The sequence below is a fragment of the Melospiza georgiana genome, chromosome Z (assembly GCF_028018845.1).
Source record: "Melospiza georgiana isolate bMelGeo1 chromosome Z, bMelGeo1.pri, whole genome shotgun sequence".
NCBI classification, from domain to species: Eukaryota; Metazoa; Chordata; class Aves; order Passeriformes; family Passerellidae; genus Melospiza; species Melospiza georgiana.
In genome coordinates, this window is record NC_080465.1 from 2,709,127 (window position 1) to 2,722,900 (window position 13,774).

Here is a 13,774-nt window from a genome sequence, read left to right on the forward strand (position 1 = left end):
AAGAAAAGGTGGGGGCTTGTTTTAAAACACAAAAGACTTGTTTTAAAGAGAAGAAGTCAAGTCAGGTCAAAAAATAGAAATACCCTTTTCAATTCCAAAACCTCCACAGCTGGTCATTCCCACATGCAAAAACTTAAATAACCTTTCAGAGCTGTAGCAGGGCTAACAAAACCTCCGACCAAATGATAGATGTATTTGGACATTTGGATGTATAAATGTCACACCCAGTGGAATTAAGAGGAAATAAATAGTAATTTGACAGCATTGGCAAGCTGTGTTCTCGACTGTGCAGCACCACCAGCATATTTTACAAGTGTATCACAGTCATGAATAAGCCAGTCCAGACACACACTCACAGACCATTTTTGATTTCCTACTAAGCTACATGCTCATTTTCTTTCCCCCACCCTTTCCAGCTAATAAGGAGCCAAGGGAATGCACTGATCCTTGTCTCTTTGGAACAAATTACCTCCAAATTCTCACGATTGATTCAGACAACTTGGATCATTGGATTGGTAAAACTCCAGGAGACAAGGGAAAAATAAAACTAAAAAAACCACAAACTTCCCAGTGATAAGGCATTCTTGACATTTGAATTGTTTGTCATTTACTAAGGACATAAAACCCTGATACCAAAGATGGCACTTGAAATTATCATCATCACTTGGAGACCTGCCTGGGGCTGGGGCTCCCTGCTCCAGAGGGGTTTTTGAGCACACTCAGAGACTCAGTGAGTTCTCCCCCCAACCTCTGCCCTGCAGAAAACATGCTTCTGCCTGCCCAGGGACACATTCTGGCATCAGTCTGATCACTTAATGATACCCCTCCTGCACAGACCGGAGGCGTGGAAAAGATTTGCATCTCTGAGTTCACCCTGGCTTCTGGAAGTAATAAAAACTGTTTCCTCCTCTTCTTCTCACCAGGAAGAGCAAGTCCTTTGAAATGCAGCTGCTTTCAGGTCATGTCTTGGCTGGTTGGTTTGATCACCTTCACTTTCATATAATCACAGACTGGTTTGGGCTGGAAGGGACCCCAAAGCCCATCCAGTGCCACCATGGCAGGGACACCTCCCACTGTCCCAGTGTCCAGCCTGGCCTCGGGCACTGCCAGGGATGCATTTTTTTTGTTCACTCATAGTCAAACCATCTCTTTCAAACATGAAGAGCAAATATATAATATTTGGAAAAATATATCTAGGCAAGATACAATGACAAGTTCTGCTAAGTCTGTCACATCCCTTTTTTAGATTAGTTCTCAGTGCCAATAATTTATGCACTCACCAATGGATATACAGAAATACAGAGCATTTTGAAGACAGAATTATTCAGCATAAAAACATTCCTGGTCAGAGCATACCATGCTGTTGGTACTTGGGCAGCTCAGCTGCTCACTAATGGAGCTGTGGACATGTCCCAGATGAGAGCACAGACCTTGTCTCTTTCCACCATGCCAGAACACCCAGCAGCTTTATGGGGAGCAGCATTCAGCACGTGAGAAAAGCTCAGGGCAGATAAGGAAAACCTTATCCTGTTTGTGTTCTGAGAGAACCAAGACTATTGATGAACTATTAATTATAGTGAAGGATGTTCACTAGATTGTATGTAGAGGCAGAAAGAGTGGGACCTACTCAGACTTTAAATCAGCCAAGTGATTTAAACTGCAATCCAGATCTCAGTCGTATAAATAACTATAACTCCAGCATCTCTATGATGTTTCATAAATTTATCATAAATTATAACTGAAATTCTCAGGCCTGTGCAAGTCTGCTGTGCTGCTGATACAGATTTTGGCCCTCTCCACCTTCCAAACTATTATTTCTCTATTGCATGCCCACCTGGAACAAAGTCACTTGGGATGACTAAATAATCTTTACTTCCAAAAACCCCCGTTCCAACAGACTGCTGTTTTATTCTCTTGAAAGCTTTATTCTTAGAAATAAGACTCTTATCAAAACTTTCTATCTCAGAAAAGACATGATTAGCCCCCATTTCAACATAAAATGTTCTTGTTTTGGAGGGAAAATAAAGATTTCTATGTAAATGTAAAGAATAATGCCTCAGAATGTCTACAAAATTTACAATTCACTAATGTGTATGATGCTACCAGATGATTCTCATAGGGAATGACAATAGATGTGTGTCCAACTGGATATTATCCCTGTTCCAAAAGTGCAGACTAATCTCAGCTGTCCTTGTGATTTACAGCATCACTAATGGAAGCAGTTTAGCAACATTTTCTGGCAAGCAAGAGCATGTGCACCAGGGAGAGGGAGAAATATCCCACACTGGAGGGAGAGGATGTGTTTGCTGAAGGGGAGAAGGATCCTGTCAATGGAAAACGCACAAACAGAATTAAAACATTCTGGGGTTTCCTCCGTGGTGCTTTATATCCATTGGGGACTACATAAATTAGACTTACTGGCACTGAGAACTAATCTAAAAATTGTTGATAATATTAAGACCCAAACAGGGCAAAAATGGTTTGCCCTGTTTGGGTCTTAATATTGCCTCATACTTGGCTGTTTTCAACTGATCCAAAATTGCCCCAACATCATTCATGCTATTTTGTCACAACAGTGCTCTGTTTTGTGATAGTAATTGCCCATTATGCTTGAGCTTGGAAGCCTCTCTTCCCCTCACAATTTCTTTTTCACTTACAACTCCCTTTTCCTCAGACACTGGATTGTCGCCCATTTGCTCCTGCAGGACAGCTCACATGACACTATTTCTGCTAAGTCTAACAGAAATAGCACCTCACCTGGAATTGTCACACCTGCCAGGTGATTTGCCCAGTGATTTTTCCTCCCTTTCTGAGAAAAAAAAAAACCAAACCCAGACCGCAGTTGAAATGCATAAAGTGGATAGACACTTTGGTTCTCTGGGAAAAGAAACTGGAGAAAAGGTCTGTTTTCTCAAGGGTTAGTTTTTCTTGACCATTTTTTCTTGTTCTTCTGGCTCCTGCTTGGTGGCTCCTTTCCACAAGCAGCCTGGGAGAAAGAGTCCAGGGAGGCTCTGGGGCCACCAGGGAAATCAAATGGAATCATTGCAAGTGACACAAAGCAGTAAATGAGTGTCTTCCCTTCCTCAGGCTGTTTACATTTCTAAAGCTTGGGTGATTTAAAGGCTAGGATTAATTAAATCCATCACTAGTCAATTCTGCAGAAGTCAAGTAGATCCGTTTCGTAATGGTAAGAAAAGTGAAGAAACTAGAAACAGGAGGATATTTGTCTTTTCTATCACATCTGGTTTAAAAAGAGTATGTTTTTCTAGGCAAGCATGAAAATGGAGATGAAAGAGGAGTTCTCCACTAAAAAAAAAAAAAAAAAAAACAAAACCAAAAAAAACCCCAGGTTGATTATGATTATGGAAGTAGTAGGGAATGAATCAAATGAGGAAAAGCTGCTGCCAACCTGCACAAATGTTATGGCTGATTGTCAAAATTCAGTCACGCAGGAGAAGAAACACCAGGCTGTTTGTCCCTAATCAGAGTCTGACAGGGCCACCTCTGCACATCTTCCTTGCCCATGCACAGGACAAAAAAACATCCATTTTTTTTTTCAGTTAAGACAGCAAAAGCTAAGAGGCACAGCCAGGATATTTTTCCCAGGAAAAACATCTCATTTCTGCTGCTCTGTGTGCTTTTTGCACCACTTAGAGAGAGGGAATGTGGCTCGCCCTGGTTCTCCAGCCCCAGGCTCTTTTCAAAGAGCAAACTGGCTGCCACATTGCGCACAACCAGGACAAAAATCTTGGATTTGCTCTCCATGCAAAAGCCACCTTGTCCTTTTGCTGCCAGAAGCTTTCATCACCTGCCCCCGGAATAATGAAGGATGTGCAAATGGTGGTGTTCCCATGGAGAGCTCAGAAGGCAAGTCCCCAGCTGTCCCTCAGGGAAAAGCACGAATTGTCATTTTAGAGATGCCTCAATCCTCACATTTTTAAGTTAAAACATGCCTTGACATTTTCCAGGGGTAGTGGAAGGGGTCCCTGCCCATGGCAGGGGTGGCACTGGGTGATCTTCAGGGTCCTTTCCAACCCAAACCATTCTGGGGTTCTATGATTGATATCACATTTACTTATAATAGGCATTTTTCTGGATGTCTGGGCATTAGGACAAACAATTTCAGAGATAAGAGTTCATACATATTTCCAAAGTACACAGTTCTTAAACCACTAGTTCTTCACTAGGTACAATTATACCCAAACTTTGGATTAAGTGTTTCAGCAGATTAGGAACCACAAAACCCAGAATTTTCACCAAACTCCCACAGATCTCAGCTAGAGCAGGACTCTGCCCTCCTTTAGGGTTTCTCACCCTGCAAAACTGGCATAAACCCTCCATGAATTTTGTATCTAGGAAATATTTTAAACCTGAAATGTTTCCAGTAGAATTGCTAATGCTGGATTCTACAGAGAAACACTTCCATCCCTGGAAGTGCCCCAGGCCAGGTTGGAACAACCTGGGATAGTGGAAATGGTAAAAAATTTTTAGAAAATGCTAGTTAGACCAGCTAGAAAATATAGATCAATATAAACTGCAAAAGATATAGAGAAAGTCTTCAGCAGAAGAGGTTTCCATGGAACGGGAGCAATTAATCCCACTGCCACTTAATAAACCTGGGGAAGACATGGAATTTGGGTAACACAAGCCACACAAGGTGTCCCAAACCAGGGCAGGTGCTGATGAAACACTATTTATGGTTAAGGTGACAAGAACTACATTTCTTCCTTTTCCTGTGGAAAAAGTTGTGTTCTAAAGTGTATTTTGTTCTGAGGTAAAACAACAGTTTGGGAAAAAAAAGCTTTTATTTATTATAGTAATAATAAAAGTTCAAAAATACCTTTTTATAATCCAATTGTTAGTTTATTGGAATAATCTGGAAAAAGAAAATCTGAGCAGCTGAAGAGACAGACAAAGCCAGAGACCTGGCAATTTTGGGTGGAAAGTGGATAATCATAGGGAAGTCTCCCAGAGTCAATGTTTCAAGGAGAAAACAGAATTTTAGTGGAAAAGCCACTTCTGTTTCGGTGAGGTAGCAGTCAGGAAAAATAATCCCACTGAAATTAAACCTTAGTTTGACCTTGATTACCCAAGGCAGAGTGTCTTGATGGGGAATGTGGTGAGGAACAAGGTCCAAGTCCTCAGCAGAAGGAGAGGAACAGCAGGAAGTCACACCTGTGCTTTATCTTGGTGCACGATGAAGCCTAAAAGAACTTCCAGAAAATTTATGGGGAACTCTCAGACACCTTTCACACATTTGAGAGTAATTTTTCATAAATGCCATTGCCCAAAGTCTGGGTGACTGCAGGAAAATCAAATTCAGACTTTTTGCCCCAGCTGCAAAACGCAGACCAGTGCCTGGGGAAGGGAAACAACAGGAATGAAAGCGACAGGTAAAACTCCAGCTTTTCTTGGGACAGCAAATCCATACAGGAGCACAAACAAAGCTGCTCTGATTTATGCTGCTGACATAAAAGAATCCCCACCTAAGAGTGCCTAACAGCCCCTTTCCTCCCCGCAGCACAGGGCTGGCAGGAAATTCCAGATATCCAGGGAGCTGAGCTCCAGGAATGAAAGCTGCCATTCAGAACCAGCCTGAGCAAGGCAGCAGCACTGAAATTGAGCATCTGAGCCATACCTGCATCATAAGACCTTTCAGTTTTGGTTTTTTTCAGTTTTACCGTGGTGGGATTTTGCCACAGGAGAGCCAAACTTCAGCCCTGAGTTGCTGACATACTAAATCTAAACATACCAATAATTGTGGTGTGAAACCACAGTTTTGATTCCCATTTCAATTCTGTTTTGTCGAGCAGAGGCATTTCTGGTGCAGGGAAATAAGGCAGGATTGGGATCACACTGCACTTGAAGAAAAAAGAAAATTCCAGAATACTTTGTGCTTTTTTTCCTTTCCTTTTTCCTTTCCTTTTTCCTTTCCCTTTTCCTTTCCTTTTATGGACACGCACACAGCAAGACTGGAAAAAACCCCCTTGTGTAACAAACCTTCAGGTAATCCCAAACTGCAGAATTTAAGACTGTTCTATTGCCAGCATTTTCATGGCCATTTTTATAGCAGTGGGTTGTTTTCTCAATTATTTTCCTACAGTAAATCCCATTCCAAACAATAGGAAAAGCATTCTGGAGTGTAAATCACTATAGCAAGCTTCAGGATATGGAGCTTTAGAGTGAACCCACCACAGAACTGCTGGTTGGGGAAAAGTCTGAGGAGATGTTTTCGTATGAGTTAAAGTGAAAAATTGTGTGAAGCCACTGCTAGGACACATTACCAGAGGTTTATGTGTCCAAACAAAAAAAAAATTTTTTTAAGCTTTCCCAAAAGAATGTAAGTTCATGCCAATGGTAATGTCAGATGACAAAGGTGTCAGTCTCATATACCAGCACTGAAAGTCCATTTATTTACATGCAGATGAACCTTTATTCACACACTCAACTTCACTATTTAGTTGCTCTTAACTATCAAGAAAACCATGTGTACCTACTCTTCGTTACTCTTGTCAAGTTCATCAGCGCCCTTAAAACCACAAAACATGGCTTACATTCTTTTATTTGTTGTTATTCCACGTCCTCATTAAAACTACAACCTATCTCTACTTTCTTGCTGCCTCTATCTGCCTTGTTAAAGCATTTGCCTCAAAAAATAGAGGGGCAGAAGTGTATAAAGCAATGAATCAGATGTAAACAGCCTGATCTGCAGCCTGAACCTGCTTTATGATGTTCTTGGGCTGTCTGTTATGAAGCATATTTCCTGGTGAAGAAAACAGATAACCCCTCTATCTAAAAGACAATTTGGGAGCAGGGACAAGGAGTTTAATCACGATTTCTCCAGCCTGCTTTCAGTGAAACCTCTTAGCATGTGCACAGTGATCCTCTGAGTCAGTGAATAAACTGATTTTTAATATATTGTTAGCTGGTATGAGATGGAAAAAACTACTTTGGAGAATTTCATGTCTAGAATATTTAAATTTTCTGCCCTAAATTACTACAGTCTACAGGCAAATGTGTTTGGCATGAGTTGAGACTTTGTCTCATGAGATAATTCTTGGCTTTCTCAGCAGTGACACAGCTTTCTCAGTCATGTATGGAGCATTTATTAATTAATGACAAGGTGTTAGTGGAAACAACTAGCTCCAAACTCCTCACTGAGCAATAGATACATGGTTTTTTTAGCATCTGATCAGAGAAGGGTGTCTCAGCAACTTGCATTATTGTTGTGGCCACCGTGTCAACTGGACTGCTCTCATGAGAGGGTTTGAGAAAAGACCATGCCAAGACTTTAAGTCAGAGTCTAATTCAAGTCCAGATCTAACCTTTTTCTAGGCAAGACCTAATAAATTCCTTTAAATCAAACTCTTAAGGGGAAAAAAGATATTTCATGAAGCTTTGTTCTCTTAACTCCGACACCCACGATGTCACACTAGCACAGGCAATTGCATGGTTTTCCTCACTTAAAAAACATGACTCAGCCTTAGATTTTAAGAAAATGTCTCAAATTAAGTAATGTTGTGCCAGGATTTACCTTATTGCTGCAAGCAAATTGAAACAGCCCTTAAAACATGCCAATATTCCAAACATAACAGCGAGCGAAAAATCGCCATCTTTAAAGGCGAAACTCATTTTCTCGTGCACAGAAAAAGTCCTAAAGGAGTTTTAGCTGGGAATTTTTTTTTTTTTTTGTTTGGACTTTCAGAAGCTCTTTCACAGGACCCCTCATAAGAGGCTGCTGATAAGACCCCCCATGGGCACGAGGGGAAGGGCACAGCAGGGCCATGGGTCAGGGACGGAGACGCGCGAGCATCCGCAGGCGCCAGCGATAGAGAGTGACAGGGTCAGTTCCCCCGGTGCCACCAGAGCCAGGCAGGAGATAAAACACACTGAGTTACCTCAGTTTTACCCCCGTTAACACCACTGGTGTGCCTGCAGGAGGGTTCAGGCGGGCCAAGTGCACGAGCAGCAAAAGGTGTGCTGGGGAGGCGTGACCTGAGCTGCTCGCCAGAAAGTTCAGAGAGAGAGGAGGCTGAGCCCTTCCAGAGCTTCCTTTGCCACAGGAATTACACCCACATCGCCAGTCCTGCCCTAACTCCTGAGCCCCTGAAAGGTTCCAGACCCTACAGGTGAACTTTGGCGTGCACCTGGTAAAAGAAACAAAATCTTGGCCGTCAGTTCGTGGTACACTTGGACAATCCCAGGCAGCTCTGACTTGATTCTCACCCAGCAGTAAAAGGTATTTATATCTTTCCCTTTCTCAGCCTAAATAACTTGCTTGTTTGGGCCAGTTATTTTTCCTGTTCTTGGCTCCAGCCCTCCCATTAGTGAGTATTATAATGTTCAGGAAAAGAAACCCAGCTGGTGGAGTGAAGGCTCTGCACAAATTAAATGGGAAGCCTGCAGCATGCCTGTTTTTCATCTAAACACTATGTGCATTTAATTCAGGGTTACAAAAGCTGCTGTGTCTTCAAGGTTTCATGTATAGGTACATCTCAGAAAAGACAGTGAAAAAAATTTAATGCATCTTCATCTATTTTATCTCAATGCAGCCTAAAGAAATATAAGCTTAAAACTACCACCTTCTTTTCAAGATCGGCCATACTTTACAGCAGGGGTGAAGCCTTCTGCATTTAGGAAATTTCTTTCCCCAAAACAACTCCCAGAAGTCCACTCTGGGTCTTCAAGCAGTTTATGGCCATGAAAGAATCTCAGAATCCCAGGCTGGTTTGGGCTGGAAGGGACCCTAAATCCCATCCAGTGCTACCCCCTGCCATGGCAGAGACACCTCCCACTGCCAGGGAACAATTCCCAATTCCCAAGATCCCATCCAGCCCTGCCCTCTGGCAGTTTAAACTTGTCCTAACCCAAAAAATTATTATTATTTTGCTCATTTTAACCAACTTTGCTCAAGAAAGTTCCTCCATGTAGGCCAAAACATGAGAGAAATATTCCACCTTTGAGCTTCTTAATATTTTGTGCAATATGTAATACCCAAGTAGTAATTTCTAAAAATTATTCCCTGAACAGAAACTTCATTTCATCTTTTATCAAAGTTTTGTATTATTACATATAAAAGCAGTTTCTTGGGGTTTTTTTTTAATTCTTTCTTTGTCTTCTTTTTCTTCCTTAGCATAATAATGCTTGACAAGAAATCTGGAGACAAAACTAAAATGACATTATAACTTCTTTATCTCTGTTTTGTATTGTACTGGAATAGAGCAGTGCACTACAAAGTGTCTTCAAATCAGGTTTCTGAAAGTTAAAAATAAAGGATCATGGTGGAATTGGAAGACTCCCACAGAAATGTCATGGGAAGTAGTGCCACTCACAGACATTGTGTGCTTGGAAAATCCCTGCCTCCTCATCAAATTGTACTGTACAATTTATTGTCACTAAAATGCAGTAGAAAAATGAAGAGGTATGATGTGCAGCTTTGATCACAGCTTTTCTGAAGAATAATTGCTTGCTGTAAAACCCCCTTGATTTTGGAGTGGCACTCATGGATTGTGGAGATTCTTTCCAGTGCCACAATCCAAAATCCAAATTCTGCTCCGTGCCACTCCCGGTGGGTGAAGCCCTTATTGGTAGATGGTCACCATGAGTCAAGATAAACAAATTAAATTTCTCTCCCATCCACAGTCATCCTCCACAACACCCCTTTTCTTCACCATTTCACCTGATCCTGAGCAGAAATTGATCTGAACATTCAAAAATTAACTCACCTTTATTCCTAAAGCGTAAAATCCTGGAGTGGGAGAAGGAGAGGCATTTTCATGGAAAAAAACAGGGTTTCACCCAAAGCATGTGATCCTTTTCAGAAGGTATGCATTGTTTGGAATTTTTTATGACATTCCTTCCCATCAGCTCACTGTCCTTGGTGGAAGATGGGCCTGCTATGAGTTAATTGTGATCACTGAGTTCACACACGAGGAATTTTGTTCTGATTCAGTCAGCACGAAAACTCTTTGTGGCACAGGTTTTACTGACAGTGAGAATGGGAATTTTATTTTACTGTTAATCCTCTGTTGGTGAATTTTGGACCGGGTAATGCAAGGATAAATGGGATAGTAGCATGATTGGAACAAAGCAATTAAAACTGAGCAAAAATGAGTCAGCTTTCATCTGACCCTTCTCTTAAAAGGGCTGAGGTTTTCATATTGCATATACTGTATTGTTTTATTCATATTTATTCATATAAATAGGCTCAGCTTGGCCACAGAGCATTTCACTGCTTCCATTAAACCTTCATGGCTTGACAGGCATTACCTCCACAGGTATCAGCCGTACCCTGGTGTCTCCCACAGGCTCCTAGACAAATCCCAGCTAATTTAATTCAGGGAGAATTCTTAATTTCTCACAGGGCCAGATGGTCACTGAAAGGGGAGACACCTCATTTCAGGTCTCAGTGCAGCTCCTGAGCTCCTCAGCACCAATGCATTTCCCAGTTCTGGGAACATCTAACACGTGTTATGTGACAAGAACTTTGCCTTGGCAACTCACTCCTGTTTCCCAACACCATCCCTCCCTGAGCCCTGGGGTTCTGGGAAGAGTTGGGAGTGGGAAAGGCTGGCTGGGCAAGGGAGGCTGTCAAGAAAGGAGGTGGAAAAACTGGGAAAGTTTGAGGTAGATGAGCTAATCACCAGGCAGAGGCAGAAAATAATTCCAGGATAAATATCAGGTCCTTTGTTCCAAAGAAAACTTCTTGCTCAGAGTCAGACAGTCTTTCCCAACATCAGATAAGGTCTTGGCAGGGGGAAGCTCCAAGCACCTAAAGGACGTCAATTCTGAAGAGTTTAGAGATTCAGTCTTTGTGCAGAGCAAGGCTGATGATGCCTGTAAAAAACTCAAAAATATTAAAAAAAAAAATTCATCCCCACAAAAGAAAATTCTCCAATACTCAGAAATCTCCCTGACAGAAAGAGAAGAGAAGAGAAGAGAAGAGAAGAGAAGAGAAGAGAAGAGAAGAGAAGAGAAGAGAAGAGAAGAGAAGAGAAGAGAAGAGAAGAGAAGAGAAGAGAAGAGAAGAGAAGAGAAGAGAAGAGAAGAGAAGAGAAGAAAGAAACCTGAAAGAAAAAGGTGCAAATCCATTTAGGAAGAGTGCAGAGTATTACGTAGATTCTCTATTAACTCTATTTATTTGAGAAGTAGTAGCACAGAGAAGAGGAATCAGTACTTTCCTTCCTGCAGGGACCATTGATACTCGTTAGAGTAATTGTTCTCATTAGAGACTCACTCATTAAGCAGAATGGAGGAAAGCTCTATGTGTGTCATCTTTCCCATTCCCAGCTGTTGGTGGTAAAGAGACCCAGCCCTGGAAGGAGGGAGAACTGCAAATGTTAACTGCTACCCTGGCATTCATAGCCATGTAATTTCTGCAGGATATAGGAAATCCTAATTTATTTTTATTCCAGGCTTATCACGGAAAATTGATTCTTTCCCCAGTTTATCCAGAATGGGATGCGGACAAAGGCGCGCATTCGCTAGGAAAATAAAGAAATAAATTAACGTGCTTTTTGTTTTGTTTTTGGAGGAGCTAAAACAAGGATTTCCCTGTTGCAGGCAGCGGTGTCATGTGCAATAATCTGGCCATTGTAAACCCATATCTGCTCCTAATTCCCAGCCCAGCACCAGATGTTCCCAAGGCGTGTTCCCTTGCAAGGCTGGAGAACAATAACGCCGGGATTTTGGCTCCCGTGTTTCAGCACCTCATCACGGCTGTTAGGAGAGGGGCAGAGGGATTTCAGGGCTGTCACCCTGCCAGGGAGGCTCTGCTGGCCCAGGGGGGGATTTATGGGAGGGCTGGGGTGGTGGCTGCAAACCCAGCCTGACCCAGGGTCAGCATCCCAGGAAGGGCTGGCACCCCTCCAGCCAGCGGCCGGCCACTCTCACACAGATCAGGTTTTGGGACTCCCGTGCCTGTGGCCAAGCCCTGCTTATTTGGAGGGGCTGGATGCTCCATGGGGCCGAGGGTGTGAGGGTTACAAGGGATGCTCTGTGCTGGGGATCAGCCCCTGGCAGTTGCCACCATGGCTCCTTTCCCTGCTGTGTCCAACAGGTGCCCCCAGGCTGCCAGCAGCCCCCTTGATGCCTTAGGGTTTTGGTTTTTATATTTTTCAAATCCTGTACTGCTTTAGGGTATAACTCTAAACTCCGTATGGAGTGTTAGTTACTCTCTTCACAGACAAAACAATTCCTCTGGGCCTGTGGTCCAAGGATACCCTACAGCCTCAGGCCCTGACAGTATAAACAAAAGTGAACTTGGGGGAGCAAAACTGGGGGTAAATGACTTCATAACCTGAATCTGTAGTTGGAGGATTAACTCCTGATATGTAAATGGACCAAACTCATAATTGTGTGAAAAACTTGTGACTGTTGTCCATTTTTGAGTGTAACCCTGTGGAGGCTTCATCTGCCCTTAGTGTACCTGAAGGCCCTTCATTAAGTATATCCATTTTTATTCTCTTAGTTCTGTCTGGCCTCTGTTTTTAGATGAGCCGAAAAAGGCCTCACCCAGGAGAACTCCAGGCTGGCTGCAGGCCAGAGGGTCTCCAGACCTTGCTCCTGGCTGGCTCAGTGTGTCCTGCGTCACACCAACGGTGCCACTCCCCTGCCCTGTCACAACTCTTCTCCTTTCTTTCATCCCCAGCTTTGCTGATCGCCCCATCTTCCAGCACCCACTCTGCATTTGGGGCTCTGCTGCCCCAAAAGTGACCTCCCGCCCCCTCAACACAGAAATGGGAGTGAGGGGATTTTTCCTCAAAAAAAAAAAGGAAAAACCCACAAATCCACAGGTTTTTACCACAAAACCTTTGGGCATTGGGATGGTCATGCCATGCCCCTGAAGAAGGGTGCAGATAAGATATCTTCTGTTGCTTTTGCTTCCCAAACACCTGTGGGGTGCATTGTGAAGTAGGATGGATCCTCCTGAGCTTATTTTCCTCTATAAGGACAGTAATTCCCACCAAATAAGTTGTAGCTTTGTGACATCTCCCCCTGCAATTACTGGGGTGTGTGGTTTGGTGACCTTAAATGTGTTTTCCAACCTTAATTCTGTGAAGGTAGAATGCTAATCTTCAGTCTATATGTTGTATTTAAGTTCCTGTACCGCTTCAGCTAAAAAAATGATTTTCAAAACTTCTGTAAAATTGTGATGTGAGTAAAAGAAGACTCTGGCATAAGAATTAATCATTTCTTATCACACTTTACATGGGAAGGAACCCAACTGTTGATGAGTTATTTGCATTATAAAGTCTCCAGAGCAAAAAGATAGCAATGCTGAAATGCATATGGCTTATTTTTTAGAGATAGAAGCAATTTATACATATCCCCAGAGATATGAATCGCAGAGCTGTAAAGCAGATGAAGAAAGTCACAAAAATGGGCAATTACACTTGGTGGTGGTACGTGCCATGAAGATGTGTATCCTTTGCACAAATACTTTTCCTTTTGAAAGGTCTTGGTTGTGACATAAAGTCTCAGGCATGAAAAGTGGGGGACTCACCTGAGATTTGGCAGTTCTACAAGAAGTAAGGTTTGCTCTGCCTTGTTTTTAGAATAAAATGAGCTTGTTTGTGCAGCAGAATTTCTGACTGAAGTACAGGTATTGCCCTACTTGCAGTCAGAAGGGTTTTTTATTGCAACAGGATGGATGTAGCCAATCCCTGCCTTGAGGCAGAGGCATTTCTACAGTGATGTTCAAAACCAAGAACACAGGGAAAGCATGGACAGTTTCCTTAAAATGTGTTACCTTCTAAATAAAATCTTTATAGGC